The sequence below is a fragment of the Rattus norvegicus genome, chromosome 8 (genome assembly GCF_036323735.1).
Source record: "Rattus norvegicus strain BN/NHsdMcwi chromosome 8, GRCr8, whole genome shotgun sequence".
NCBI classification, from domain to species: Eukaryota; Metazoa; Chordata; class Mammalia; order Rodentia; family Muridae; genus Rattus; species Rattus norvegicus.
Genome location: NC_086026.1, coordinates 91556795 through 91582918, shown reverse-complemented (window position 1 = coordinate 91582918; position 26124 = coordinate 91556795). Strand labels below are relative to the sequence as shown.

Here is a 26124-nt window from a genome sequence, read left to right as displayed (position 1 = left end):
CACAGATAGGCATATTATAATCACATAAAATCAGGCTCAAGACCTTATAGCATACCATACCCCGTAAGAAAGAGTAACTTCCTGACCTGGACCCCATACCAAGGTGTGCACCTAACTCTCTAATGGTGATGGCTGCCACCAACGTGTCATCTGACCACCTGGTATGTGCCTCCAGAGCAATCGGGCAGAGAACTGCACAGTATCTCAGGGACTTCAGCTTGGCCCATACCCACTGTTGATGTTGCCTACTCTCCTTGTTTACCTGTTTGCCCATCTGGACCTATCAATCACCTGAGGATTCCTACCTTCATCAGTACTCGGTGCTTCCCGTTTGTTTCTGCAGCTGGATTCAACTCCTCAGTTTCAGTCTCAAAGCTGTAACCCACAGAGACCTGACCCACAGCAGCCACTCCATTTATATCTCTAGCTATCAACTTGCTTACTTCTCGGGGCTTCTAAGACCTCTTGAGCATTCTGCAACCTCTTAACCCTTCTAGAGTATTCTGTAGATTGTAGACATAATTACTGTGTTGTGTGTAATTGCAGAATGAATTAATAATAAACAGTAAAATAGAAAGACCTGTATTCCCCTCAGCCAGAACTCTGGAGGAACTTTTTAAATTGCCGTTTTAAAAAACTGTGACATTGAGAAAAGACACAAACGTGCTCACTCCTGACAGGAATGTAGGATGTACAGCATCTTCAGCAGGTTTCCATATTAACCAATAGTTTGACTTTGTAATCAATTGTGGGACTATTTTATATTAAAATATAATACAAAAGATAAGATACATATAAAATGACCAGAGCGTGTTTAAGGCCATTGCACAAATTGTTGGATGGTCCATTCTAGCCTTCAGTAAAAATTCATTTAATGTTTTTTAAAAAAATGAAACTTGCTCGACAACTAATAAAAAAAGCCAAACATTCCAAACATTCCAACTTAATACGATCCAAAGGTGCATTAATTTGGTGGGAAAACATGGCATGCCTTTGTTTTCTCTAGTTAAATCATTGTTTACCTAACAGTGGAAAACTTTGTATGTACAGTTTCTTACTTCATGTTCTCAGTGCAATTCATAACATCCTATAGTCTCTAGTCTGAACTGACGTGTTTCAGGCAGTGCTCATGTGTTCTGTGTGAGTAATGGCAAGTGCAATGCAAAATGCTCCCTTCCAGTGTTCAGAACAAAATCTGCAGTGAAGTTGTGCAAGGAAATACAGCATCTCTGGCTTTCTGAAATGTTTGCATTTGATTTGGGATAAAATTTAGGTAATTTGCTCATGCTTTCAGAAATGTCTGATTGTTCTTACATTTTTTCACAGCCCTCAGATATACAATGATGTAAACCCATGTGAGCTTACAACCAGAGTAAGACTGAGCACTATATATCCCAATCCCCCTTGCAGGACAGGGTAGAAAGACCAATCCATGCTATTGATAAAAGAAAACAGCTGCAGTGCCCTTACAAGTGGATACTCTGAAATGTTGGAACCTTAGTGATTTCAACACTAAACTATCAATACCCAAATTAGTGTATTTCAAATAACGAACAGTTCCTTTGAGAATACATAAAACATGTAACACCAAGCATGGCTAACTCAGGACTCCCTTTGTCTAAACAATACTGGGATTTTATTATAAGACCAATAATATATCTCAAAATAAATGTGTTTCAACATATAATATTTATGCATTGGTTAATAAAGTTTAACCTTATAGAATTAAATGAGGAAGGTTGAAATTTTATGCGTGATTGAAGTCTTTGCATAAAGCCCTTCCCCAGGATATTGTTGGCTCATTTCTGTTTCCTAGGCCACTAGCTCACCACATCTCATCTACAGCAGGGATCAAGTTGGACAATATAGCCATTTACAATTCCAATAAATCAAGTAATAAAATGAACCACAATGTTTACTTCCACTGTCAATACACTGAGTGAGTTGGTTGGCTAGACACATAAAGTGTTTTAGAGTCAAAACATGTTCCCTCGTATGGCTAAAGTTTATATTAAATATTTATTTTAAGACTACATTAGGTATGACTAACTTCCCAACAACCTACTTCATGCATCTATGAGTTACACATAATAATATAAATTATTCATTATTTGTGTATTGAGATAATGTGCTGTGTAATTAAAATTAGTACTTAATGTGAAAAAACTCTGACTTCTAGCAAATGAAGTGAACTATGGTAACATGAGATTTTTCAAGCAAGAAATATAAAATGGGAAGAGCGACTCCCTATAACTCACGTCATCTGAACTAATATAAAACAAAGAATCAACATGCAAACTTGCAAATCCAATACGTTGGCAAATGCATTAGTAACTGAAAGTTGTGGCTTTTTAACCCAACCAATCAAAGGCCTTTGAAAACTAGCAAAATATAAAAGGGAAATGAGAATAAAAGAAAATATTTATACCGGGAACCCTTAACAATTTCAAATAATTTGCAAAGAAGACATTTCTGGGGAACGGCCCCTTTGAAACTACAGTAATTAGATGAGAGCTAACAGCTCACCAAAAGTAAACAGCGGGAACTAAAGAGGCAAGATTGCTGCGTCTGACTTACATGAAGGAAATCAGATGGACGTAAAGGTTTTAAAAGGATGCTTTTTCCAGACTTTACATACTGAGAGAATAGAACTCTTTGCAATGCTGAGCTTGCTTAAATATATAAAGCTATTGCATTTAGGAAAAACGCTTAAGAAAAAAATATGCTTTGAAGGAGCCCAGAGAAGGATATCCAAAATACTCCTGCAGATAAATGTCTGTGTCCTTGGATACAATGGAAGAACGTGTGTCTTAAATCCAGGCTTGATATTAATGGGTCTGCAGCAGGAAATGCAGCATGGCATTCATTCCCACTTCTTGCTCTTTTCTACACAGGACAGTAGAGAGACAGCCTGCCTTCCTCCTGCTGTCACTCTGTCACAAAGTGCCTGCTCACCCTCCAATAGACTCATGGCTTTGTCTAATTTCCCACTTCTGGCTAGCTGTTTCTTGAAACATCATTTGTGACAGAGTGGTTTGATTTTCCTTGCTCACGTCAGAAATGTTAGCCGTGTTAGTTGAATTGTAAAGGGATTTTCCCCCAGTGTTAAAAGGATTGAACCTAGAGAAGTAACATAATTTTATTCCTGTCTATTCAATAGCAATCATTTTTATTTCTGTTATGTATCAGGGAGGAAACTGTAGCACTATAGGACGTAAGGAGATGAGCATATGGTAGGCACTGCAGCTTTTTAAATGTTCTTTTTTTTGTTTTTTTTGTTTTGTTTTTTTTGTTTTTTTCCGGAGCTGGGGTCTGAACTCAGGGCCTTGGGCTTGCTAGGCAAACACTCTACCACTGAGCTAAATCCACAACCCCAACTTTTTAAATCCTGGTTTCACAATAAAATGCATTCAACAGTTGTCTGACTCTTTAAAGACATTGAAATAAAGGTTAGCCAAGTGCCATTTTCCTGGGAAGACTAAAGAGCTGTCTTTCTTGCATCAGAGAAATCGGGCGTTACAACGATGCTAGCAAGGTTTATGGAGCTGAATATGGGATCTCTCTGTCTATTATCTCTGTACCTATCATTGATATTAGCATTTATTAGGTTTATCATTATGTATCCCTGTGTATATAGCCACATAGCTATCGTCTGTCATTATTCATATGTTCAAGTGTCTATTATCTATCCACTCAGCTATTATTTATAGTACCTCATAGTTACTGTGAGTCTTTCTAGGACCCCACATCATTCTAAAAACTCATATGAAGCTTCATAAGAAATGCAATATTTAAAGTAAAATTTATGTGCTTAAAGCAGAACAGCTATATATGTGTCAGTTAAAATGTGGATATGTGACATTACTTGATATGACACATTTTTCAGTGTGTGTAGATATCAGTTTCAACTAACTGAACAGTTAGCTCTCAAAAAAAGTACAAATGATATTAAAATTATAAATTTGTATATATTGTCTCAAATATGTATTCCTCGTGAGGATTTGATCTTTGTGAGTTATCTTATTTAAATTTTAACTTATTTTTATTTATTTAAAATTAATTACATAATTTTCCTTATCCCCTACTACCTTCCAAACCATCATGTCTTCTTCAATTCCCTCTCAAACCCATGGACTCTCTTTCATTATATTATTAATGTGGTTAAGAATTTGGTTTGTAAGTATTTTGTTTAAAATTTTGCATCCATTTTTACTTTCAAACTTGGTCTGTTGTTTTCGCCAATTTTCGATTCCTTACAACTTTAGCTGCTCCTTGTCTCTCTCTTTCTCTGTATCTCTTTCTTTGTGTGAGGAAGTCTCCCTCCTTCCTTCCCTCCCTCTCTTCCTCCCTCCCTCCTCGTTCTCCCTTCTGTGTGTGCCTGTGAGTGTGGGGTGTGTGTGTGGGGTGTGTGTGTGTGTGTGTGTGTGTGTGTGTGTGTGTGTGGTGTGGGGTGTGTGTGTGTGTGTCTGTGTGTGTGGTGTGGGGTGTATGCGTGTCTGTGTGTGTGGTGTGGGGTGTGTGCGTGTCTGTGTGTGTGGTGTGGGGTGTGTGTCTGTGTCTGTGTGTGTGTCTGTGTCTGTGTGTTTGTGTGTGTGTGTGTGTCTGTGTGTGTGGTGTGGGGTGTGTGCGTGTCTGTGTGTGTGGTGTGGGGTGTGTGTGTGTGTCTGTGTCTGTGTGTTTGTGTGTGTGTGTGTCTCTGTGTGTGTGTGTGTGTGTCTGTGTGTGTGGTGTGGGGTGTATGCATGTCTGTGTGTGTGGTGTGGGGTGTGTGCGTGTCTGTGTGTGTGGTGTGGGGTGTGTGTTTGTGTGTGTGTGTGTGTTTGTGTGTGTGTGTGTGTGTGTGTGTGTGTGTGTGTGTGTGTGTACTGGAGTGTGCCATGATGCACATTTGGAGGTCAGAGAACTACACTGGGACTCTGTTCTCTCCTTGAACCTTGTGTTTCAGGATCAGACTGAGGTTGTGAAACCTGTTTAGCTTCACCACTGGATCATCCTGCTGGCCACTTTTTGGCTTTTTCATGTGTTGTTCCTATTCCTTTAATATAAACACATACATTGTTTAATCTATTAAAGATATGTTTATTTTATATTTTATCAAGATTAAATTCAGACTATGTAAAAGTAATTTTTCTCAAATATACACTTTTAAAGAAAATTGTATTTCTGATTACCAAACCAAAAACAATTGCATTCAAAGAGCCTTACTGATAGAGATTAAGACTGAGCATGGTGACCCCAGTGGAGGAGTTAGAAAAAGGCCTGAAGGAGCTGAAGGGGTTTTTAACCCCATAGGAAGAATAACAATATCAACCAACCAGACACCCCAGAGCTCCCAGGAACTAAACCACCAACTAAAGAGAGGAAGTTAATATCACCAATACAGTAAAATGTCCCACCCTAGAGTATCCAGAAGTGGTACTTATAAAGATTCATGCCAGGTATAATTTATTAGTGTATTTAGGGTCTTATTTTAAAAAGACATCAACTTTGGTTTCTTTCAGTAGAACCTAGCTAGCTAAAAAGCACTTAATTTCACCTGCTAAGACAGGGATGTTTCTTGTACCTTCTCCTCAAGTAAGGAAATTGTACACACTACAGGTATTCTAAACAGATTGTGCCAGAGCACATTCACAGTGTGGAATGAAAAGGGAGGAAAAGCATTGGCTAATAGTATATCACCAAACTACCTTCAGGTGGAACTATGATTACAAGCAGTTTAAAAACAGCTTAGGTGAGAGGTAAACCAACACACACACACACACACACACACACACACACACACACACACACACACACACACGTACTTATTATAAGTGGATATTAGCCCAAAAACTCAAATTACCAAAAATACGATCTACAGATCACATGAAGCTCAAGAAGGATGGCCAAAGTGTGGATGCCACAGTTCTTCTTAAAAGGGAGAACAAAAGTATTCATAGAAGGCGATATGGAGACAAAGCATGGAACAGAGACTTAAGGAATGGCCATTCAGAGACTGCCCCACCTAGGGATCCAGCCCATATATATACAGCCACCAAACCTAGATAATATTGATAAAGCCAAGAAGTACATGCTGACAGGAGCCTGATAAAGCTGTCTCCTGAGAGACTCAGCCAGAGCATGTCAAATACAGAGGCAAATGCTAGCAGCAAACCACTGAACTGAGAATGGGGTCCTCATTGGAGGAGTTAGGGAAAGGATTGAAGAAGCTGAAGGGGCTTGCAACCCCATAAGAACAACAACCAATCCAAGTTCCCAGGAACTAAACCACTACCCAAAGACTATACATGGAAAGACTCATGGCTCTAGCTGCATATGTGGAAGAGAATGGCCCTGCTGGGCACCAATGGGAGGAGAAGCCTTGGTCCTGCCAAGGCTTGCCCCCTTCTCCAGTGTAGGGGAATGTCAGGGTGGGGAGGCAAGAAGCGGGGTAGTTTGGAAGGGGGGAACACTCTTACAGAAGAAGCAGGAGAAGTACGTGGATTAGGGGGCTTATGGAAACCAGGAAAGGGTAGAACATTTGAAATGTAAATAAAAAAATATCCAATTAAAAGAAATAACAACAACAAAACATGGCTCCAGTCCTGTATGTCACAGAGGGTGGTATTGTCTAGCATCAAAAAGAGAAAAAGCCCTTGGTTCTGTTAAAGCTCTGTTTCTTAGAGGAATGCCAGGGTGTTGAGGTGGGAGTGAGTGTGTGAGGAGAGCATCCTCATAGCAACAGTGGGGAGGGAGTAGGGAGAGGGGGAAGCCAGGAAAGGGGATAACATTTGAAATGTAAATACTTAGCTATCCAATAAAAAAAGGGGGTGGGGAAGGAAAAAAAAGTCCTGATTCTTAGAGCAAGGTAGCTGCAAAACCTGACAACAAAAAGTCCCCAATTATGCAAATGGGGCAGCTTGGAGAATAGCAGAGAGGAAATAAATATAATGAAATTATTGCTTAAAACTAGAACATGGCATCTAACTAAATGACATCTAATTCTTTAAAGCCCTCAGTGCTCCACATTTGTTTTCAAATGTGATAGTACTTGTATTCCTGCAAGTTTAGAATTCTGTGGCTTGACAGAAACTAATAAGGAATTTTTTGACACCCATGATTGTTACTGTGGTCATTAAACAGCCTTGGCTTCCTCTGCCTGATGTCTTTGCACATTGATTGAGTCTTTGTCAAATTAATTGTGTTTTGCCTATCAAGTCTCATATTTAACTTTTAATTCCATTGCCAACAGTTATAAGTAAAGAATCATGTCAAACCCTGCCTTCTAAAATTCAGTTCGATTGTTTTATTACAGGAACAATGCAATCACTATAGTAGCCATTGTTCAAGCATAAAAGTTATTGTAGATTATCAGAGGGAAAAAATAATTTATATTTTATTTCAAATGATTTCAGTATAGTCAATAAATGGTGATATTTAGCCTCGAATTCTAACACACGCTTCATTTTTATAAAGAACAGAAATGCCAGAATAAAATTGTCACTGTTTCTATTATTAAATAAAGTTGTCAGTGTTTCTATGATTAAATAAAATTGTCACTGTTTCTATTATTAAATAAAATTGTCACCGTTTCTATTACTAAATAAAATTGTCACTGTTTCTATTATTAAATAAAATTGTCACTTTTCACATCATTATCCAATGTTCATTTGGAGATATTGGTCTATTATTCTATGTCTGTACCACACTCAGTAAAATCATACATTTCTATCATTAACTTACATGTGAATATAAATCTGGTTTCACTCATTTTATGAAGTTATTTTAGAATACATTTATATGTTTTCAAAGCAGGTAAGCAACTATATTATAAGTGAATAGCTGAGACTCTGTTGCAGTTTTCTGCTTCAATACATTATGGAAAAAATAAAATGAAGAGATTCTGATTATTAAGAATCATGAGTTTCATATATGTTCTCTGTTTTAGAAATCATAGATGAAGGATTCTTTGGGAACTATAATAGCTGACTGTGTTCTGAACAGTTTTCCCAGGGCAGCTGCAGTATCAGAAACACACATCTGGAATTGTCCCTAGAATACAATAAGTACTTCTTCTCATGTGATATCATTTTCTTGAATATGATAGTTGCACTTAATATTTTTCTTTTATTGGATATTTTCTTTATTTATATTTCAAACTTTATCCCCTTTCCTGGTTTCCCCTCCAGCAACCCCTCATCCTCTCACCCCTCCCCCTGCTTCTATGAGGGTCCTCCCCCCACCCACCCACTCCCTTTCTCCTCCCCTCCTGGCTTTCCCCTACACTGAGGCATCAAGCCTTCACAGGACCAAGGACCTCTCCTCCCATTGATACCCAACAAGGCCATCCAGGATATGGAGAAAGGAACACTACCCCATTGTTGGTGGGATTACAAGATGGTACAACCATACTGAAATTCAGTCTGGCAGTTTCTCAGAAAATTGGACATAGTACTGCCTGAGGACTGAGCTATACCACTACAGGGCATATACTCCAAAGATGCTCAAACATACAGCAATGACACATGCTCCACAATGCAGCCTCATATATAATTGCCAGAAGCTGGAGAGAACCCAGATGTCCTTCAACAGAAGAATGGATACAGAAAATGTGGCACATTTACACAATGGAATACTACTCAACTATTAAAAACAATGACTTCATGAAATTCTTAGGCAAATGGATGGAACTAGAAAATATCATCCTGAGTGAGGTAACCCAATCACAAAAGAACACACATGGTATGCACTCATTGGTGAGTGGATACTAGCCCAAAAGCTCAGAATACCCACAATACAATTTATAGACCACCTGAAGCTCAAGAAGAAGACCAAAGTGTGGATTCTTCAGTCCTTCTTAGAAGGGGGAACAAAATACTCACAGGAGGAAATATGGAGACGAAATGTGGATCAGAGACTGAAGGAAAGGCCATCCAGAGACTGCCACTCTTACGGATTCATCCGATACACCAATACTAAACCCAGACACTATTGCAGATGCCAAGAAGTGCATCCTGGCTCTCTCAAGAAGGGCTCTGCTAGAACCTGACAAATACAGAAGAGGATGCTCACAGCTGACCACTGGAGTGATCATGGGTTTGCACTTTTACTTTCCTAGATCATTTCAGATCTGCTATAGAACTCTGGAGCTCTGTGGAATGTGGTTTTAAACTGGTTAAGGTGCAACATTAATGGATTTTACATTTAAAAGCTTTAGGGCCCACTTGATAAGTTATACTCTGTATCTATATGTTGTTTTGGTGTGTATTCATATAAAATAATTTAATTGGAGTTGCTCTACACAAGAGATAATGCTCATCTCAGATGCCATATGTTGTCAAACAGAAAGTTCTGTGCCAAGGGTAAGGATATTTCCCCTTGACAGGTGTGGCCTGAAATTTCTACCACAAAATCTCAGCTATTGCCATTGCTTTCGGTTGCCCACCAGAACTTGATGGTAAGATATTCTCGTTGAAGGCATCAAAGACCTTGGACACAGGTTATGAAAGCTTCGAGGGGGGTGGTCACTGATAGTCTTACCCAGTTGCAATTCCTTTAAGCTGTAATAACACTGACCACACAGGTACACGGCATGATATGTCCATGGGTATAGTAGTGACACAAATGTTTTTGGGGTAACTGACCAGTTTCTGGGGAGGAAAATCATGCCTAGATCTGTCAATCTGGCCAAAAGTCCACAGCCGTGAGCTCACATTCTCCAGAGGTGAAACCCATTATTATTTTCCTACATGGACATACCATGTAATATCCCTCTAATTTCCTTCCTAGGTACATATAGATTAGTACAGCTGTCATATCTCTTAAGAGAGGTTTCCTAGTGCAGTGAATGCAAAACCCACAACTGTGGAGACCAAGTGTCTGTGGGGTGCTCAGCCACACTTACAACCTCAACATCACACCCCTTGACCAAAGTTTAGGGACCATTGCTGTTGTTGTATGCAGAAGACCAGCCTAAGATCAAGCCAGTCAACACTGTAGCATGGAGAGGAGAGGGCCTCAAGTGCTCACACCTCTAACTGAGCAGCTATTGACGGTTGATGGGATTTGGGGGAGGGAGAGTCAGTTTTCTTCTTCGGCGTAGATAAAATCCTATCTATGAGTATATGCACAGTACGGATTGGAGTTAGTGGCCTATGAAAAAGAGGATATCAAGTAGGGATATGAAGATCTAGGAGGAGTTTGGGAGGGATATGAATAATCAAAATATATCATATGCATGTTTGAAATTCTTAAAGAGATAATAAAAAGGATTTAAAGAATACTAGTTATTGTGAATATATATCCACACTGAGGACTATGCTTGCATTCACTGTACATTTTAAATGTGACTTTAATATCTCAAATATGAGCATGCATAAAGTCATATTTTGTCTTAGTTTTGAGAAAGATAATTGAAAGATCACATTAAGCCAACATGGCTACTAGCACCTACATGCAACAAACCTGTTCCGTAGCTATAAGGTCCCTATATATGCAAGGAAAACAATAATAACAAGCAAAAAGCAATAGTTGCTCCCTTCCAAAGCCATGATTATTAGAATTAATGAAAATCACTTGAAAAACCAATTGATTGTTAGACTTAATGTATGTAATGCAAATGTACAGAATTTTCTGCCACTTGGTTTTCCTTGCAGTCTTCTGCTTGCCAGACACAGGATATGTGTGTGCTTTTTAGGTAGAGTTATAGTTTCTAATGCTCTGTTATCTGAAGTGTACGTCTCTAACTTGATCAATTGCTCTTGCGTGAAAGAGACTCTGAATTTCCAAATGAAAGACAGAGAGGTTAAATCTACTATATGAAAGCGAAAGGGGAAATGGTAGTAATAGAGAGTTGATGGATTTGTTCCTTTAAACTGAATTACTATTAGAAATAAATATTGGAAAAGATATGCATGCTATTTCCTCTGACTTGGCTCCTTTCTGGCTGGCAATATCTGACCCAAATGTAATCTGCAGATTAAAAATAAACTCCTCTATGAATTTCCCTGACATCTACTGAGCAAACTTAGGCACTTTCTGTTTTTGCTTTTACAGGAATTCAGGCTGGGGCAAAATGCAGACATATCTGATATAACTGATGATAACATTTTATTAGGTCTAAGAAGAAGACTGGAATAACTGACTCATTTAAGCATTTCAGGCAGCATTTCTTACATCTACCTTTAACAACACACTGCAAACTGGGAGGCTTAGAGCAACAGAAACATATTGTCTCTGAAACGTAGATGTCCAAAATCAGGGTGTCAGTAGAGACCGGTACATGTTGATAATCCAGGCTTCTGCCTCTTGTCTAGCCTCTGTCAGTGACTAGCAATCCCTGTAATTCCTGTCTTGTAGCATCATCAATTCTGTCTCCATCACATGGCTCTATGTGTCTCTGCCTCCAGAAAAAAATAATTTCCCTGTGTCTTGAATGCATGAAATTACAGAACTGCAGGTTTCTCCCACTGCAGAGCTAAAACTGTCATCAGGCAACATCTGAAGGCTACAGCAGAATTTTCTCCATTTTTCTATAACATGCCAATATGATGGTCCCAATAATGTATTAAAGTTTCACACTGTTGCAGATAAATTCATCTGAACAGGTGTCTCTATAGCCATCCTGTTTCTAATGAAGGGATCTTCCGGAATGCTGAGGATTACCACCTTGCCATAAGTGTTTGGGAGCTGTTCTGTTATATCTGGAACAGTTAAAAAAGGAAAGAACAAGATTATTTGGGGAGTCTGAGACAAGACCTCAGACAGGAGAGCTGCTGTTATCAGTGTCAAACATCAAGCCCACAGCTTAGCTTTTGGATATGATGCTGCGCTGGGAAGGAATGCCGGCAGTCAGATATGCAAGAGAAATCATGTGAGGAGGGAGGGTGTGTCTGTAGGACCTTCGAGATGTGGGACGGATGAGGAGCTGGGGAGACAAAAGTAGCTGAAGCTCTCAGAATAACCGAGAGGAGGCATGAATGGACTCTATAGATTCTCTTCTTACGTTTTTATCAGATTAGTCATCGGGTTTTGAGAAAGCAGTGTAATGCTACAAAAGGATCCACCTGACAGTGTGATAGATAATAGTGCTTCACAAAATCAGTGTTAAAGTTCAGGCCTCAGGCAAAGATAAAATCACACGGCCTGGAAATACACAGATTAATACAAAGGAATGAAGAACTCTGAATGTAGAAAGTATATGAACAAATATAGAATACCAAATGTTTTACTTATGTATCTTTAAAGGTTAACTTATTGAAAGGACAATGAAACATAGTAGTTTCTGCTAAAAAACATTGAAAGCAGATGCCCCAAGGAGCTGAAAAAAATATGAACAAATAATAACAATAGTAATTCGATCGTTCTTAACCTGGAGAGCTCTCTGTAGATGGATCAGTTGTAACCCTTTGTAGACATTGTCATTATATTAAAAGACCATAAGCTGGGGTTGGGGATTTAGCTCAGTGGTAGAGCGCTTGCCTAGGAAGCGCAAGGCCCTGGGTTCGATCCCCAGCTCCGGAAAAAAAAAAGACCATAAGCTTAGCTGGACCCTTGAATTTTGCAAAGCAGAGTAGTTCCTTCCTAACTTGGGGCATACATAAGGTACTTTGATATATATGGGCAAATGAAAGAGATCTGTGTAAAATAGCTTATCGCTGTTATTCTAAAGGTTCTAGAAAGAAACTGGATAAGTACATTCCCTAGATTCCTTAGAAGACAATGAATTCAGTTATTGTAGTTAGCTTTTCTATTGCAGCAATGAAACACCATGACCAAAAGGCAAGTTGGGGAGAAAAGGATTTATTCGGTTTGCATGTTCATATTGCAGTTCATTTTTTAAAGAAAGCCAAGGCAGGAACTCAAATAGGGTAATATTCTGGAATCAGAGCTGATATAGGGGGCACAGGGGAATACTGCTTACTAGATTGCTCCACATGGCTTGCTCAGCCTGCTTTCTTATAGAACCCAAGATCACCAGCCCAGGATTGGCACCACCCACTCCAGTCAGGGGCCTTCCCAATAATCAACAATTGAGAAAATGTCCTACAGCTGGAGCAGATGGAAACATTTCCTCAACTGAGGCTCCTTCCTCTCTGGGTACCCTACCCAGTGTTAACGGACGTACAAAACCAGCCAGAACATCAATTATAAGCTTTGTGGACGTGTATCAAGAGAACCAAATATACATACATACATACATATATACATACACACATACATACATACATACATACACATATATACATATAATTGTGTGTGTATGTGTGTGTGTGTGTGTGTGTGTGTTTAACTGTGTAATGTGTGTTCTAATCAGGAGTCAAGTAAGAAAACTAGAATCTCCAACCTTCTTGAATTTTTGATTACTGATAGAAGCATGATAAACATGATGCTATATATTTCCTCAAACTGACAACTTTAAAGATCACTCTGAAGTTAAAAAAATTCTTACTCAAATGAAGTGGAAAGGAGATGTAGAAAAAAGAAAACTGGAGAAAAGAAAAGAGAAAGAAGGAGGAGACAGAGAAGGAGAAAGAGGAATCAAAATAAAAGTACAAAGTGAGGACTTGGGGGGTGTTATAAAGAAGGCTTCACTGCTTTGCCAAGGCAATTTTTGTAAATAACAGGAATGTGTGTCATGTGGCTTTAGTCATGTATTTAATTTATCACGTTGACGATTCATCAGAAGCCTACACTGTGGGGAATTTAACTGTTTTCATTTCTTCCCTTAACACATCTCATTTCTCACTCCCACTTCAACTTGGAAGCACAAGGATCAGATGTAGTGACTCGGGCTGTCAGCATCCAGAGAGTTCTTTTAAGATGGTGATTTCAAAGGAATAAGTTCCATCAGTACCTGACAAAGACAGATGCAGATACTCACAGCCAAATATTGGACTGAGTCCAGGGGTCACAATGGAAGATTTAGGGAAGGACTGAAGGAGCTGAAGGGGTTTGCAACCCCATAGGAAAAACAATATCAACCAACCAGATCCCTCAGAGCTCCCATGGACGAGATCACCAACCAGAGAGTATACATGGGTGGGTTCATGGTTCCCATTACTTATGTAGCAGAGGATGGCCCACAGTGGGAGGGGAGGTCTTTGGTCCTGAGGAGGCTTGCTGCCCGATCAAAGGGGGAATTCTAGAAGGGTGAGGCAGGAGTGGGTGGGTGGGGAAGAACCCTTTTAGAGGCAAATGAGAGGGAGAATGAGATGAGAGTGAGAGGGGTTTCGGTGGGGAGGCCAGAAAGGGGGACATTTGAAATGTAAATAAATAAAACAATCAATTAATAAAAATAGAGGAATAAATTTTATCTTGTTCTGTGAGATGACTGTGGTAAGAGTCATTAGTTCATATTTCACCGCCAAGTCACCTTCTGAGACACGATGAAAACCTAAAGAAGTTGTCGCGTTGTTTCCCACTTCTACGGCCACCCTAGGCTGAACTGAGTCTTTCAGTTTACCAGCTTCAGTTTCTAGACAGCCCGAGGAGGATGCTTCCTAGGAGATGTAGAATGTGTGCAGTAGGTGGCTTCTGGGTCAGAGCACGCACGTGTCACTCACACTGAAATTAGATGGCTTGTGGGCATCGGCTTGTCAAACAGCCTGGAAATGAAAGAAAAACTTACATTTCAAATTTTCATGTCTTGATTTCCTTTCAAGTCTGACGTAAAGAGGTGTTACGAGTAAAGAGTTAACATTAGAAGCAACACTGCTGCCTGTCAGAGTACAGGCAGAGTTTAGAGAAGATCAGGGGGTTAACGTTCCCTGGAGTTTGGAGATCAGACCATTGAACTGAGAACAGGATCCTGGTTGGAGGAATTAGTGAAAGGATTGAAAGAGCTGAAGGGGCTTGCAACCCCATAAGAACAACAATGCCAACCAACCAGAGCTCCCAGGGACTAAACCACTGAACCATGGACTGACCCAAGGCCCCAGCTGCATATGTAGCAGAAGATGGCCTTGTTGGACACCAATGGAAGGAGAAGCCCTTGGTCCTGCCAAGGCTGGACCCCCTGCCCCCACCAGTGTAGGGGAATGTCTGTGGTGCGGGAATGTGGGGTATATGGGGAGGGGAACACCCTTATCAAAGAAGGGAAGAGGGATGGGATAGGAGCTTATGTCCAGGAAACCGGGAAAGGGAATAACATTTGAAATATAAATAAAAATATCCAAAAAAAAGAAAAGAAATGATTAAGCTACCGGGACAGCCACTTAGCTGCCTTTACTTTCTATAGCATTTTTTAGAGCAACATTTAGAGGTTTTAGCTATCAGTCTTAGGCTAATGAACAAGGCTCTAAATACATTGCTACATCATAAAGTGAAAATATTACTGCCTTGCCTTGCTTCAAAAGGCAGCATGGATAAAGAGATTTGATACCGGATCCTCTTATACATTATAAGAGTACCTCTCAATCAAATTATAATGGTACCTATCAATCGATTAAAAAAAGGGGGGAGGGAAGAATATCAATATTAGCCAGAATAAAATAAAATTTAAAAAGTGAAGAATGATGAGTCCTCAGATGTGGGGGAACCTCCTCTTTTTTTCTGCAAACTTTGAGCATCATCACAGCATCTTTTGCTGTCTTACTCCCCATGAGTGTTACTCCAAGGCCTCTTGTGCTCAAGTACAGATCCCTGTCTTCTTTTTAGTCTGACAGTTGCCACTTGACTACTTTTGTAAGTCTAGTTCTTCCTCTTGTGCCTGACACTCTTCTCCAGGGTGTAACTCATAAGTTCACCTTGTTTTTCAATGTTTGATTAAAACACTAACCTCATTGGAAAAAGAAAATAAAAATTACAAATAATGAAGATGACGACGACGATGATGATAAACCGCATTCATTAAATCACTGTCTAAAATGCCGACAGCTGAAGATTTTGCTTCTATCAGGCTCCCTAAATGGGTTTTCTGTAAAATGTCAAGCTGGTTCAGAGTCAGTAAAATTTTAATCCTATTTCTACTCACAGCTACAAATGGCCCAACTTGCAAAAGTTGTAAAATCCAAAAATGAATTCTCTTAATAGATTAGGCCATGATTTCTAGAATACGAGTTAAAGCCGGAAACTATAAAATAATAACTTTAGGGTAAAGTCTCCCAAGTCTTTGGTGATTTTTATCATTCAATCGATTCTAAAGTCACCTTGAAAGATACTGTTAAAGAAAAAAAAAAAAAAACCAAACATGTAGTCAGCTTCACAAGACTTAGCATGGCTCCAATGTGCTGATTTTAGAGACATATCTACATCTGAATATTCAATTCTCCTTTTACCTAAGATTCCCTTCCCAAACAAGACATGGTTTCCCACAGTGTTGTATTTTTTCTTCTTTACATTGTATATTGACCAACTCTTATTCAGCCTTTAACTCAGGTATTTCTTTTATGAAACACAGTGTTTTTCTTAGACATGAAAAGATGTACCTTCTTTGGACCCTTGTACATAATATACCTACCTGATACCATCTCACCTAACCTACTTATTATTGAGATATGACATATAAAACAAGATCTCATTAGCCACTGATTATATAAGCTTTAATACAACATCTCTCACTGAAGGAGAACCCACCTTTCTTTGTCCCTCCTGTACTGTGGTTAACAGATGCCTAACATTCAATTTAGCTTTGTTGTTGTTTTGCTATTGTTTTTTTTTTTATTTTATTAGATATTTTCCTTATTTGCATTTCAAATGTAAGCCCCTTTCCCAGTTTCCCCTCCAGAAACCGCCCATCCCATTCCCCACCCACTGCTTGCATGAGGGTGCTCCCCCACCCACCCACCAACACACCCTCCTGCCTCCCCACCAGGCATTCCTCTACTGGGGTAGGCATTGAACCTTCACAGGACCAAGGGCCTCTCCTCCCACTGATGGCCTATAAGCCCCACCCTCTGATGCATAGGCCATGGGTCACTCCCTTTGGTTGGTGGTTTAGTCCCTGGGAGCTCTGGGGGGGTGTGGTTGATTGATATTGTTCTTATGAGGTTGCAACCCCCCTCAGTTACCTCAGTCCTTTCTCTAAATCCTCCATTGGGCACAAATTCTCAGTCCAATGGTTGGCTATGAGCAATCACCTTTGTATTTGTCAGGTTCTGGCAGAGCCTCTCAAGAGACAGCTATGTCAGGCTCCTGTCAGCATGCACCTCTTGGCATCTGCAATAGTGACTGGGTTTGGTGACTGCATGTGGGATGGATTGTCATGAGTGGCAGTCTGAATGGCCTTTCGTTTAGTGTCTGCTCTACACTTTGTCTCTGTATTTCCTCTTGTGAGTAATTTGTTCTTCTTTCTAAGAACTGAAGCATCCATACTTTTGTCTTTCTTCTTCTTGAGCTTCATGTGGTCTATGGATCGTATCATTGGATATTCTAAGCATTTGAGCTAATAGCCACTTATCAGTGAATATGTACCATGTATGTTCTTTTGTGATTGGGTTACCTCACTCAGGATATTTTCTAGTTACATCAACTTGCCTAAGAATGTCATGAAGTCATTGTTTTTAATAACTGAGTAGTATTTCCTTGTGTAGATGTGCCGCATTTTCTGTATCCATTCCTCTGTTGAAGGATATCTGGGTTCTTTTCAGCTTCTGGCCATTATAAATAAGGCTGCTAAGAACATAGTGGAGCACGTGTCTTTGTTATATGTTGGAGCATATTTTGGATATATGCTCAGTAGTGGTATAGCTGGGTCCTCAGAGAGTACTATGTCCAATTTTCTGAGAGACTGCCAGATTGATTTTCAGAGCTTGCAATCCCACCAACAATGGAGGAGTGTTCCTTTCTCCACCTCCTTGCCAACATCAGCTGTCATCTGAGTTTTTGATCTTAGCTTTTAAAACAAGTACTAGAGATCCAAATTTAGATCCTTAAACTTATATAGCATTCATTTTACCCACTAAGCCAACATTCTAATCCCCAAATCTACTAATCTTATGTCCAGACTCTTGGTATCAAATATTTAGGATTGTTTAATCAATCACCAAAGTCAAATCAATCAAAGTTAATCAAAATTTAATCAATCTTCAAAGTTCCATGATTTCCACCATTATGGTATTTTAGAAAACTTTATAGAAATTAAATCATAGAATTCATATTCCTTCTTGTTTGCTTCTCTGATCAACAAAATATTTTAAAAATTGCTGCTTATTAGATTCATTCACTTTTGTTACTAAGGACAAACATCACAATCTGTATACTTACTTTTGTGCATATGGAAATTATTTTGAGATTTTTTACATACCATACAGGCTTATTCTTGTGTAAAATTTGCATGTATACATATTTTTGGTTGAAAACCTCCAACTAGGAATGTTTTTGAGTCACAAAGAGGTAGTAATTTTATTAAAGGCATCAAAACCTTCCATAAATTTTTTCACTTCAGCAATTGTTTAATTCTGAAAATTGTTCTTTCCTGCATACTTAAAACAGTGAGGGATAACCTTGAATTCACAGATACAGATGAAGACTTTCTGAACAGTACACAGAGAGCTTGGGCACTTAGATCTACAATTAAAAACAAATGGGATCTCATGATCTCTGGAGTCTAACTTCTAGAGTTCTTTGTATATATTGGAAATTAGCCCTCTATAGGATGTAGGATTGTTAAAGATCTTTTCCCAATCAGTTGGTTGCTTTTTTGTCCGATTGGCAGTGTCCTCTGCCTTATAGAAGTTTTGTAATTTTATGAGGTTCCATTTGTGGATTCTTGATCTTGGAGCATAAACCATTGGTGTTCTGTTCAGGAAAATTTCCCCTGTATCCATGTGTTCGAGGCTCTTCCCCACTTTCTCTTCTATTAGTTTCAGTGTATCTGGTTTGATGTGGAGGTCCTTGATCCACTTGGACCTGAGTTTTGTACAGGGCAATAAGAATGGATCGATTTGCATTCTTCTATATGCTGACCTCCAGTTGAACCAGCACCAATTGTTGAAATGGTATCTCTTTTTCCACTGGATGGTATTAGCTCCTTTGTCAAAAATCAAGTGACCATAGGTGTATGGGTTCATTTCTGGGCCTTCAATTCTATTCCATTGATCAACCTGTCTGTCTCTGTACCAATACTATGCAGTTTTTATCACTATTGTTCTGTAATACAGCTTGAAGTCAGGGATGGTGATTCACCCAGAAATTCTTTTATTTTTGAGGATAGTTTTCACTATCCTGGGTATTTGTTATTCCAAATAAATTTGCAAATTTTTCTTTTTAATTGTATGAAGAATTGAGTTGAAATTTTGATAGGGATTGCATTGAATCTGTAGATTGTTTTAGGAAAGATGGCCCTTTTTACTATATTAATCCTGCCAATCCATGAGCATTGGAGGTCTTTCCATCTTTTGAAATCTTCTTCAACTTCTTTGTTTAGAGAGTTGAAGTTCTTGTCATACAGATCTTTCACTTGCTTGGTTAGAGTTGCACCAAGGTATTTTATATTATTCATGACTATTGTGAATGGTGTTGTTTCCCTAATTTCTTTCTCAACCTGTTTATCCTTTGAGTAGAGGAAGGATACTGATTTGCTTGAGTTAATTTTATATCCACACACTTGCTGATGATACAATATTCTTTCAATAAAGCTTTAATAACTCTTCATTTTAATTCTTAGCTTGATGAATGTTCTGTTTGCTTTAGGCTGCATAAAAAAATCTATGCAGATAGAAAAAATCAATTTTCAGTCACAGCAAATGTACAACCTTTTATACTCATGATCAACATTTCTATCAAAGTAGTACATTTGTGGCAGTAAATGAACCTATTTTACTAGTTTGCTTCTCATTGTTGTACTAAACACAGTGACAGGAAGCAAAGTGGGGAGGAAAGCATTCACTTCAGCTTATATTCATGTTACAGTCCTTCACTGAGGGAAGTCAGAACAGGAATTCAAGCAGGAAGCAGAGGTAAGTCCTGAACCAGTAGAAACACTTTTCCCTGACTTGTTATTTAATTTATTTTTGTTTATGAATTTCTCATTCATAAACCCTAGGCAACCTATGGGGAGATAGCACTGACCACACTGAATTGGGCCCTCCCTCATCAGTCATATATCAAGAAATCTCCTTTAATAAAAAATGGTTCTCAGCAACTGACTCGGCCACAGTGAAAACACTACACTCACATCTTTTCCAGAATGCCATGTAGCTTGACTCATTCAGTGTTTGCCATTTCCAGATTGGCTGCTATCATTTATAGTTATGCATTTAGACTTTTGCATATCTTTTCCTTGATTAAAGAAAAATGCCTCTGTTTCTATATTATGGAATAGTTTGAGGAATATAGGCATTAGGTCTTCTTTGAAGGTCTGGTAGAATTCTCAACTAAATCCATCTAGCCCTGGGCTTTTTTTTTTTTTTTTTTGGTTGGGTTTTTTTTAATGACTTCTTCTATTTCCTTATGGGATGTGGGCTTGTTTAGATAGTTTACTTGTTCTTGATTTAACTTTGGTATTCCTCAAATTATTCCATAAAATAGAGACAGAAGGAATACTTCCTAATGCATTCTATGAAGCCAAAAATTACTGTGATTCCTAAACCACACAAGAATACATCCAAAAAAGAGAAATTTAGACCAATTTTGCTTATGAATATTGATAAAAATACTCAATAAAGTTTTTGCAAACTGAATCCAAGAACACATCAAATCCATCATTCACCACAATCAAGTAGGCTTCATCTCAGGAATGCAAGGTTGGTTCAATATATGAAAATCCATTAAAGTAATCCACTATATAAATAAACTCAAAGGAAAAAATCACATTATCATCTCCTTAGATGAAAAAAACATTCGACAAAATTCAATACCTCTTCATGTTAAGAGTATTGGACAGATCAGGTATTCAAGGCCCATACCTAAACATAATAAAAGTCATTTACTGCAAACCAATAGCCAATATCAAATTAAGTGGAGAGAAACGTGAAGCAATTCCACTAAAATCAGGGACAAGACAAGGATGCCCACTCTCTAGATATTTATTCAATATAGTACTCAAAGTTCTAGCTAGAACAGTAAGATGGGAAAAACAGATCAAGGGGATACAAATCAGCAAAGAAGAAATAAATGTATCACTATTTGCAGATGATATGATAGTATACACAAGTGACCCCCAAAAAATTCTACCAGAGAATTTCTCCAGCTGATAAACAACTTCAGCAAAGTAGCCAGATATAAAAATATCTCAAACAAATCAGTAGCCTTCCTTTATAAAATGATAAGCAGGCTAAGAAAAAATTAGGGAAACAACTCCCTTCACAGGTAAGTCTAGCCAAATAAGTGAAAGATATGCATGATGATAACCTCAAGTCTCTCAGGAAAGAAATCAGAAAAGATCTCCCATGCTCATGGTTTGGCAGAATTAACATTATAAAAATGGCCATCCTATAAAAGGCAATCTACAGTTTGAATTGCAATCCCCATCAAAAAACCAACACAATTCTTCAAAGACATGGAAAGAGCTATTCTCAAATTCATCTTGAAAGGCAAAAAACCCAGAATAGCAAAAACAATTCTTAATAATAAAAGAACTGCTGGGGGAATCACCATCCCTGAACTCAAGATATACCACGGAGCAATAATAATAAAAAACTGCATGGTATTGGTACAGACACAGACAGATTGATCAATGGAATAGAATTGAAGATCCACAGATAAAACCACAGACTTATGGATACTTAATCTTTGACAAAGACAAAAATATACAATGGAAAAAAGAAAACACCTTCAATAAATGGTGCTGGTCTAACTGGCTGTCTGTATGGAGAAAAATGAAAATAGACCCATATTTGTCACCTTGCACAAAGCTCAAGTCCAAGTGGATCAAGGACCTCAACATAAAACCAGATACAATGAATCTAATAGAAGAGTAATTGGGAAAGAGTCTTGAACTCATTGACACAGGGGGAAATTTCCTAAACCACTCCAATGGCCCACACTCTAAGGTGAAGTACTGATAAATAGAAAGCTTCTGTAAGACAAAGGACACAGTCTATAGAACAAATCAGCAATGTATAGGTTGGAGAAGAAACTTAACTAACCCCACATCTGATAGAGGGCTAATATCCAAAATATATAAAGAAGTCAAGAAACAAACAAAAAAACAAACAAAACCAAAAAACAAAACAAACAAAACAGAACAAAAAAACCCAACCCCATCAAAAATGGGGGAGAGCACTAAACTAAGAATTCAAAACAGTGGAATTTGAATGGCTGAGAAGCACATAAAGACATGTTCAAAGTCCTTAGTGATCAAGGAAATGCAAATCAAAATTACCCAGATGTTCCACCTTCTACCAATCAGAATGGCTAAGATCAAAACCTCAGGTGACAGCATATGTTGGTAAGGATGTGGAGAAAGAGGAACACTCCTTCGTTGTTGCTTGGATTGTAAAATGGTACAACCACCCTGGAAATCAATCTGGAAGTTTCTCAGAAAACTGGAATTAGATATTCCTGAAGACCCAGCTATACCATGCTTGGGAATATACCCAAAAGGTGCCCCATCAGGCCAGAGGGGCATGTGTTTCACTATGTTCATAGCAGCCTTATTTGTGATGGCCAAAAGCTAAAAACGATGTCCCATGACAGAAGAATGGATACAGAAAATGTGGTTCATTTACACAATGGAATACTACTCAGCTATTAAAAATGAGGACAACCTGAGTTTTGCAGGCAAATTTGTAGAACTAGAAAATGTCATCCTGAGTGAAGTAACTCAGACCCAAAAGTACATGCATGGTATGTTCTCACTAATTAGTAGATATTAGTCACAAAAAAAGTACAGAGTACCCAAGATACACTCCACAGAACACAAAAAGGCCAACAAGCTGAAGGACCCAAGTGAGGATCCTTCAATCCCATTTGGGAGGGAGGGATGGGGAAGAAAAGGGGACAGGGAAAGAAAGAGGGGAACATGATCTGGTATTGGGTGGGAAAAAAAACTGAAGCCCTAAGGGCCAGGAGACAAAAAGTAAACAGGCAACCTGGGGAGATAGGGGTGAGGGGACCCTCCAGAATGTACCAGAAACCTGGGAGGTGAGAGACTCTTAGGGGTCAAAAGGAAGGACTTTAGATGAAATGTCCTAAAGTGGGGAGAGGGAACTTGTAAAGCCTACCTCCAGCAGAAAGACAGAGCATCAAGTAAGAAATAGATTTGCCATCCTGCAGTCAAAAATCTGACTTGTAATTGTTCCTGTTTAAAAGAACTACAGGGATAAAAATGGAGATGAGCCTGAGCAAAAGGAGGTCCTGCAATGGACCCAAAGTGGTATCCAGCTCAAGGGGAGGCCCTGAGACCTGACACCATTACTGACGTTATGGTGTGCTCACAAATGGGACCTACCGTGACTGTCCTCCAAAAGATCCAATAAGCAGCTGAAAGAGTCAGATGCCGACATGTGCACCCAACCAATGGACAGAAGCCGCTGACCTCTGTGGTTGAATTAGGGGAAGCAAAGAAGCTGAGGAGGAGGGCAACCCTATAGGAGGACCAATAGTCTCAATTAATCTGGACTCCCAAGATCTCTCAGACACTGGACCACCAACCAGGCAGCATGCACCAGCTGATTTGAGTCCCCCAACACATATACAGCAGAGGACTCTGGATCTGGTTTTAGTCAAAGAAGATACACTTAAGAGATTGGAGACCCTAGGGAGTTTAGAGGTCTGTTGGAATGGGGTGATGAAATCCTAGTGGGTGAATATCAAGTAGTGGGAAGGAGGTATGGGATGGGGAGAACAGTCAGAGGGTGAACCAACCGGGAGGGAAATAAAATCTGGAGTGTTAAAAAAAAAGATTAAATAAATTTTAAAGAAAGAAAAAAGAAGAAAGATGCCATTCAGTAGCTCTACTTTGCCATCTTCAAGGTGTGGCAGAGATGAATGGCACTGCTCTGAGTATATATGAAGCTTTTTGTAGAGACAGAGGTTTCCAACTCCTTTAGGTAAATGCCAAAGATACTGGTTATTGAATTACAAAGGGAGGTCTTGTTCAGTTAAAAATATCAAATTCTATTTGAAGTGGCCATACCCATTTTGCATTCCTACTAGGAGTGAGAGTTCTTGATTTTTCCAACTATGCCGATATTTGTTGACAGTGTTCTACAGAGATGTGCAGTGGCTTCTTATTTTTATCTTAATACACAGTTGGTGGAACTTTTAAGCTATATTGTGTCATATTACTTAAAGAACTCAAGTGCTTGGGCTTCTTTTTCTTCTCTTCCAGTTTTTATTCTGTACTTACCACATGATTTACTTTTAAACGTAGTCTACACACCACAATGCACTGCTCTTATATTTTCTTTAGAAAGAGGTAAATACTAAAAAAGTATCATAGGTACAAATATTATCAGTGCTTCTGGTTCTCTTAGGTAAGCTCAAGTACCTATTAGTTATGACTTTCAGCCTGAAAAAAAGGTTCTTTCATTTCTCACTCTCTTTCCTTCTCTCCTGCGTGCATGTGTGTGCGTGTGTGTGTGTGTGTGTGTGTGTGTGTGTGTGTTCATATGTGAGTGTGCATCTAAGTATGTGTGTTGGGTTAAAAATTTACAGTTTACCAACAGATAGTCAATCGTTCTCATAGTGCAATCCTAAAATCCTAGTGACGATTCATTCCTGTTGGATGAATTCTGTGTTTAAAGACTGTAACTTTCACCTGCATTTCTGAAGCACTTTTCCTGGATTTAGACACTTATAGTTTGACATTTGTTCTTTATCTCTTTAAGGGTTTTAGTCTTTTTTGCATTCATCCTCATGATAAATCAGACAGCATTCTGTGCTTCTATTTACAAATCTTTCTCCTCTTTACTTGCTCTTGTATGCCTTCAGTTTTTAGTTTAAGACCACATGATGACAATGTAAAAATATAATATTAGTTATGTCTTTTTTATATATTTTACTGAGCATTTTTATTTCCAGGCGTTTATAATTTATATCAGATACAAAAATCATATTTATTAATTATTTCTTATAACAACTTTTAGTTTTCTCTTTCATCCTTATAAGGATTCCAAGACTGCTTGATATTCACACATAGGTTACTGTTGCTCTGTTACTATTATTTATTTATTTGTTCATTCATTAATTGGCTGTTATTCTTCAGTTTGGGTAGCATCTTTGCTGTCCTCAGGTACTCTCATCTTCAGTAATGTTAATTCCATACAGAGCTATTTTGTAAATCGCCTGATGCAATTTTTATATCGTAGAAGTTTAGACACAGCTGTTAAAAGTGTGTTGCACTGTTAAAAATAAAATTTCAAAAGTTTTCAGCTTATCATTCAGTAAGGTATATTTCCCCAGTTATTTCTTTTTGTTGTAGGACTGAGAATAGGTCTAAAAGCTACTACAGATAAAAATCTGATGGAAGGAACCATAACTATAAAATTTTAGATATTATGTTTTAAATAAATAGTCCTGTTTGTATTGTAACCACGTTTAATTTAAATGACCTCTTCTATGTGAGGAGCTGTCCGAGGAGCTGTCCTCACAGATGTGAGGAGCTGTCCGAGGAGCTGTCCTCACATATGTGAGGAGCTGTCCTCACAAACTGCATTACAAGATGGCACCGGCATCCGGCAGAACGCACCTAGTAAAAAGGGCAATACGCAGGCGCCTGGTAACGTCCCTACTCAAAGGGACACGTACGTTTTGGTACGTCATCTGGCATAATTGGCAGCGACCAGTCAGAGAGTGACACGTCCTAGGCGAGGATAGTTTCCTATATAAGGGACAGTTATTCCTCACTCTCCGTCTCCGCATTGTAAGCTTATGCTCTCCCTCTCAAGACGCATTAAAGCTTTTCTGTAGTAGGATCCTGTGTGTGCCGCGTCGTTCCTGCTGGCGAGACGTAGCGCGGGACCCTTCTAGATAATGCTGACTCAAAATGATTGCTACATTCTATCATTATGACAAATAGCTCAAGCTAGAATTTGTTTGGCTTCAAGTCCTGATCCATGCATAAGGTATTTCATCCATTCTGTTTAGATGCTGTTTTTTTTTCTCTTCAGCCATGATACAGACTATAATAGAGTTTATATAAATATAGAATATCAATTTTGCTAAAGACCAGTTCAAGGAATTGTGACTCTAATAGGTAGCTATTGTGTCTTATAGCTGCTTGATACTGGAAAAAGAAAGTAGATAATGTGTCGGGCACAG

At 38.7% G+C, this 26124-nt stretch overlaps 1 long non-coding RNA gene across 2 annotated transcripts; it reads right to left on the bottom strand.

The window, feature by feature from the left end:
• Positions 1-14266: 14266 nt before the first annotated feature.
• Positions 14267-25845, bottom strand: LOC134480079 (uncharacterized). Of its 2 annotated transcripts, none has more exons than XR_010054230.1 (2): positions 25553-25845; positions 14267-14585 (listed from the first exon to the last, which is right to left on the bottom strand). It is a non-coding gene; the product is annotated as an uncharacterized LOC134480079 (long non-coding RNA). The 2 variants fall into 2 exon arrangements; XR_010054229.1 differs by having other exon boundaries at positions 25612-25845.
• Between the last annotated feature and the right edge of the window lie 279 nt (positions 25846-26124).